Source organism: Mirounga angustirostris, unplaced genomic scaffold, assembly GCF_029215605.1.
Source record: "Mirounga angustirostris isolate CCGP_5_RB_7025 unplaced genomic scaffold, mMirAng1.0.hap1 SCAF_5, whole genome shotgun sequence".
Lineage (NCBI taxonomy): Eukaryota > Metazoa > Chordata > Mammalia > Carnivora > Phocidae > Mirounga > Mirounga angustirostris.
Window position 1 is genome coordinate 171,826,497 of NW_026991713.1, and position 6,778 is coordinate 171,833,274.

Here is a 6,778-nt window from a genome sequence, read left to right on the forward strand (position 1 = left end):
GGAAGAAATGTCTATTTCTGTACACATTTTTTAATTTGAGTTGTTTGCCTTTTTGTTGTTGAGTTGTAAGGGTTCTTTTTTTTTTTTTTTTAAGATTTTATTTATTTATTTTGACAGAGAGAGACACAGCAAGAGAGGGAACACAAGCAGGGGGAGTGGGGGAGGGAGAAGCAGGCTTCCCGCGGAGCAGGGAGCCTGATGCGGGGCTCGATCCCAGGACCCTGGGATCATGACCTGAGCCAAAGGCAGACGCCCAACAACTGAACCACCCAGGCGCCCCTTGAGTTGTAAGAGTTCTTTATATATCCTGGATAAGTCCATTATCAGATAGATGATTCACAAATATTTTCTCCCATTCTGTGGGTTGTCTTTTCACTTAAAAAAGAAAACAGTTAGTTTAGGGGTGCCTGGGTGGTTCAGTCAGTTAAGTATCTGACTTTGGCTGAGGTTGTGATCTCTGGGTCCTGGGATCAAGCCCCATGTCTGGCTCTGCGCTCATCAGGGAGTCTGCTTCTGCTTCTCTGCCCCTCCCCCTGCTCGTGCTCTCTCTCTCTCAAATAAATAAATAAATTAAATCTTCAAAAAGATCAGTTAGCCACCGCGGTGGCTAAGTCAGTTAAGCGCCTGCCTTCAGCTCAGGTCATGATCTTCGGGTCCTGGAATTGAGCCCCACATGGGCTTCCTGCTCAGCAGGGAGTCTGCTTCTCTCTCTCTCTCCCTCTGCCCCTCCCCACCACTTGTTCTCATCCTCTCTCAAATAAATAAAATCTTAAAACAAATTAAAAAATCGGGGCGCCTGGGTGGCTCAGTCGTTAAGCGTCTGCCTTCGGCTCGGGTCGTGATCCCAGGGTCCTGGGATCGAGCCCCACATCAGGCTCCCTGCTCCGCGGGAAGCCTGCTTCTCCCTCTCCTACTCCCCCTGCTTGTGTTCCCTCTCTCGCTGTGTGTCTCTCTGTCAAATAAATAAATAAAATCTTTAAAAATAAATAAATAAAAAATTAAAAAATTAAAAAATTAAAAAATCGGTTTAATGATTATACATACTTCATTTAAAAAATTATAAAATAGGGCGCCTTGGTGGCTCAGTTGGTTAAGCGACTGCCTTCGGCTCAGGTCATGATCCTGGAGTCCCGGGATCGAGTCCCGCATTGGGCTCCCTGCTCAGCAGGGGGTCTGCTTCTCCCTCTGACCCTCTTCCCTCTCTTGCTCTCTGTCTCTCATTCTTTCTCTCAAATAAATAAATAAAATCTTTAAAAAAAATTATAAAATATTCCATATCCAGACAGAATATATATAATGCAAAAGGATTAAGAAAAAAATAAAATGACCATCCATGTACTTACCATCGAGCTTAAGAAACAGATTATTACTGGGCGCCTGGGTGGCTCAGTTGGTTAAGCGACTGCCTTCGGCTCAGGTCATGATCCCGGAGTCCTGGGATTGAGCCCCGCATTGGGCTCCCTGCTCTGCGGGGAGCCTGCTTCTCCCTCTGACCCTCTCCCCTCTCATGCTGTTTCTCTCTCTCTCTCTCTCTCTCAAATAAATAAATAAATAAAATCTTTAAAAAAAAAAAAAAGAAAGAAACAGATTATTACAGTACCATTTTCCCCAGTCCCCCAGTCTGTACCTTCCATACATTGCAACCCTACCCATTCCCACTAGGGAAAACCACAATACTGACCTTTTTGTGTTTGTCAAGTTTTTTCCTTTTTAGTTTTATTGTATATATATATGCCTCTAATACATTTAGTTTTGAATGTTTTTGAACTTCATGTAAGTGGAATATTATATGCAGAGCTTTTTTTTTTTTAAAGATTTTATTTATTTATTTGACACAGAGAGAGAAGGGAACACAAGCAGGGGGAGCAGGAGAGGGAGAAGCAGGCTTCCTGCGGAGCAGGGAGCCCGATGCGGGGCTCGATCCCAGGATCCTGGGATCATGACCCGAGCCGAAGGCAGACGCTTAACGAATGAGCCACCCAGGCGCCCCTGTGCAGAGCTTTTTGCAACTTGTTCCTTTGATCAATATTTTGAGAGATTTATCCATGGTAACGGATGTTGCAGTGGCTCATTCATTTTCATAGCTCTAACTATGAATCCATCATATGAATGTTCCATTATGTACTTATCCTTTCTCCTATCAGTAGATAGTTCAGTAATTTCCAGGGTTTTGGTGTATAAATAGTACTTCTGTGAACATTCTTGTAGAAGTCTTTGGGCATGTTAAAAGAATTTCTTTAGGACACAAGCTTAAGAGTGGAACTTCTGAGTTAAGGGTATGCATCTCTTCAACATTACTGCATAATGCCAAAAAGCTTTTCTTTTTTTCTTTTTCTTAAGATTTTATTTACTTATTTGAGAGAGAGAGAGAGAAAAAAGAGAGAGTACAAGTAGGGAGAGGGGCAGAGGAAGAGGGAGAAGCAGACTTGCCACTGAGCAGGGAGCCCAGTGCGGGGCTCAATCTCAGGACCTTGGGATCATGACCTGAGCTGAAGGCAGATGCTTAACTGATTGAGCCACCCAGGCGCCCAGCCAAAAAGCTTTTCCAAGTGGCCATACCACTTTATACCTCTCCCACTCAACCAAAAATTCTCATTGATCCAATTCTGGTCATGGAGCGTACTGAATGACTTTAGTCTTTGCCAATCTGTTGTGTGTAAATGGTAATTTATTTGTGTGTGTGTGTGTGTTAAAATATAAATCCCACTGGGGTGCCTGGGTGGCTCAGTTGGTTGTGCGTCCATCTGTTGGTTTTGGCTTGGGTCACGATCTCGGGATTGTGGGATTGGGCCCCGCGTTGGGCTCCATGCTTGGGGTTCTTTCTCCCTCTCTCTCTCTGCCCCTCCCCACAATGCTCTCTCTCTCTCTCTCTAAAAAAATGAAAAATAAATAAATCTTTTTTTTTTAAGATTTTTTATTTTTTATTAAAGAGAGAGAGAGAGTACAAGCAGGGGGAGCGGCAGGCAGAGGGAGAGGGAGAAGCAGGCTCCCCGCTGAGCAGAGAGCCTGATGTGGGGCTCGATCCCAGGACCCCGGGATCATGACCTGAGCTGAAGGCAGATGCTCAACCATCTGAACCACCCAAGTGCCCCCAAAATAAATAAATCTTAAAAAAATATATATATGGGCGCCTAGATGGCTCAGTCGGTTAAGCGTCTGCTTTCAGCAGGGTCCTGGGATCGAGCCTTGCATCATCGGGCTCCCTGCTCAGCGGGGAGTCTGCTTCTTCCTCTCCCTCTGCCCCTCCCCTGCTTGTGCTCTTTCTCTCTCTCTGACAAATAAAATCTTTTTAAAAAAGAATTAAAAAATATATAAATCACATCCAATCTACCATTTTAGCCATATTTTTTTTCATTTTAGTTATTTTTAAGTGTACAATTCAGTGGCATTAATTATATTCACAATGTTGTGCAACTATTACCATGTCTATGTCCAAAACTTTTATGTCACTCCACATGGAAATTTTGTACGCATTAAGCAATAACTTCCCCTCTCCCACAGTCGTCGGTAACCCTTAATCTACTTTCTGTCTTTATGGATTTGCTGGTATCTTTTAAAGCTCTTGAGCACCACATTTTAATCTCAATTAAGTCATAAAATAATCTTCCAGGGGCGCCTGGGTGGCTCAGCCAGTTGAGCATCCAACTCTTGATCTCAGCTCAGCTCTTGATCTCAGGGTCATGAGTTCAAGCCCCGCTTTGGGCTCCACGCTGGGCATGGAGCCAGCTTAAAAAAAAATAATAATCTTCCAATTTACAAAGCTCCAAGTTGAAAGTTATAGTGCATAAATCTACATGGGCAGAAAACCTTTCATAGTTCTACTTTAATTAGCTCTCTCCAACCAGTCTAAAACAGGGAGAATAAGGTCAGTGAGAGAACATTTTCCAAGACCACACAAGACTCCTTTCACCTCTGAGGCCTGGGTCCTTGTCCGGTTTGTTTTGCAAGATCAGAATTCTTGATCATGCTCAAGGGAGGTTGATTTATGCCGCAAGCGGACAGGGGTACCAGCGGAGGGCCTTTTGGATAGGAGGTATTGGAGTTCTTACGGTGTCATTGTTCCCCTGCCACTTCTGAACATTCTATTTCAAATACATGTAATTTGTCTTTGCTCTTTTTTTTTTTTTTTTTTTAGTGTAAGCTCTATACTCATGGTGGGGCTTGAACTCAGGACCTTGAGATCAGGAGTCACATGCTCCACCAGCTGAGCCAGCCAGGCGCCCCTGTCTTCACTCTTTATTTTTTTTTTTTTTAAAGATTTTATTTATTTATTTGGCAGAGAGAGACAGCGAGAGAGGGAACACAAGCAGGGGGAGTGGGAGAGGGAGAAGCAGGCTCTCCGCCGAGCAGGGAGCCCGATGCGGGGCTCGATCCCAGGACCCTGGGATCATGACCTGAGCTGAAGGCAGACGCTTAATGACTGAGCCAGCCAGGCGCCCCTGTCTTCACTCTTCAAAGCAGGGTTGTTCATCTGAGGGCCTGCGATGGCTCGTGCATAAATCATTCCGTAAGTCCATGACCTTGAATGGGGGTAAAATTATGTCTTTGACCTCTAAGAGTTACAGTTCTTTAATTTAAGGAGAAACCACACCAGTATTCGCAGCACCTGCCGCTTTGCCACGCTAGAAGTCAGGGATATTTTCATATCGGAACTCGGTTGTTGCAGAAACTTTGAAGTGTGAATTACACGAGTCATTCTTTGGAATGATGGTGATTATTAGAGCCGCTGCTAGAGTTTGCTATTTGAAGTGTTAATAAAGAAGCATGTATATTACCATATCACAAGTTCAAAATTTTATTTGAATTTTTTCTTACAGTTAATACTTGGGCAGAATTCCAGTATAATTTGTTTTCTTTGCAAGTCTATGCATTTGCTTCATGAGTTTTAAAACATTATTCTGAGCTTCATCAGACTGCCACGAGATCTGAGGCACAAAAGAGATTAAGGACCCTTGCCCTTTCCTACCTGCAGGATGGCAATTTGGGTCAGATGAAACTTTTTTATTTTATTTTTTTAGGTAGGCTCTACGCCCAGCGTGAAGCCTAACACGGGGCTTGAACTCACGACCCTGAGATCATGATCTGAGCAGAGATCAGGATCTGAGCAGAGATCAGGTGTTGGACATTTAACCAACCGAGCTACCCAGGCGCCCCCTTTTTCACTTAAAAAAAAAAAAAAGATTTTAGTTATTTGAGAGGGAGAGAGAGCACGAGCAGGGGGAGGGGCAGAGGGAGAAGCAGACTCCCTGTTGAGCACGGAGCCCGAAGGTGAAGCCGGCATGGACCCCAGGACCCTGAGATCATGACCTGAGCCAGTCAGACTGCTTAACCAACTGAGCCACCCAGGCGCCCCTCTTTTTTACTTTTTTAAAGGATTTGGGGAGAATGAGACTTATTACTCAATATTTGCATTAGAGCGCTGTTTTGATGTCTCTTAATACTGACCATATGAGAACCCCTCCGGTCCCAGGAATTTTCTGTCTTCTATTCCAAAAGGGCCCCACTTGGCTGTTAGGAGCACCTACCCGAGGAGGCTGTTTATTTGAATCATTGCTGGTACTCCAATTCTATTTCTGAAAGTATTTTCACCACCAGGGCCATAAAATACTGGCTTTGTGTGTTGAGGGAGCAGGCGGAGGTGTGGACCCTCTGCTCCCCCCCCCCCCCCCCCCCAGCACACGTGCCTCCATTCCCCCTGCTCCTCCTTGGAGCGAGTTCAGTTTCACGTCTGCAGGCAGGATGGGAGAGCATTTTCCCACGTCGTGGTCTGGCTGGTGGGTGGCTGAGTAAGGGAAAACCCACCTCCCACAGTCAGGCCTGGGTGCCCTCCCAGAGAGACCCTGCACCCCTGGTTTAGCCCAGAGCGCTCTGAGACCAGGTCATCTCGGTCCTGTGCACGGGCCCACACTTAGCCTCACAGCGTACCTGCCTCTGGGCTGACGGCCCCTCCCAAGAGAGCCTATCGATGGCAGTGGTTCGCCTCTCCACGGCTCTAACCCCATCTCGTACCTAAAGGGAGAGCTGGGAGATCTGACAGCAAGGGTTGGATGGTGTGGTCCCCGGCTGGAGAGAGCCAGATAGTCCCTGGGGCCCCCTGCTGGAGATGGACAAGATTTCTTCCTTCTCTCCTAGGTGTGGGGATTGGATTCTGAGTTCTCCACTTCTCGGGTGGAGCTCTCCAGGTGGGTCCAACTGGCCTCCGAGCCTCAAGCCAGAGATCCCCCGCCCCCTCCCGTCAGTCTGCGGATGATCTTTCTTCCTCCTCCTCCTCCTCCTCTCTGCCCCGGCCCCGGCCCCGCTCATCGCCCCTCCCCACACCTGCAGCAGCCTCCCTGGCCCCCTGCCCTCTCTTTTACCCCTTCCACTCCATCCTCCTCCTGACCCTCCGGCCCCAGGGTGATCTGTCCAAAACACAAAACAGACCATCTCCGCTCCCGTCTCAAACTGGTTCTGGATCTCCAGTGCCGTTCGGGTCTGGCTGGCATTCAAGGCCTCCTCATCCTGGCTGGTCTCATGTACCACTCCCTGCCCATCGCACCTGCGGTCCCCAGCCCCGTCAGTGCCCCCGACAGGCAGCCTGGGCACGTCGGCCACGTGGCTACAGTGCATGGACCAGCCCTCTGTGGCTGCCCATCACGCTGCAGTGGGCCTCCCTGGCTGTCCCCTGCCACCCTGAGGGCCCGACCTGCACACAGCGGGCACCTGAAGCGCTCCCCCCTGCCCCCAGAGATGCCGCTGCCGTGGGCCATGGCCGTGGTTTCCCCGGGGTCCCATGGAG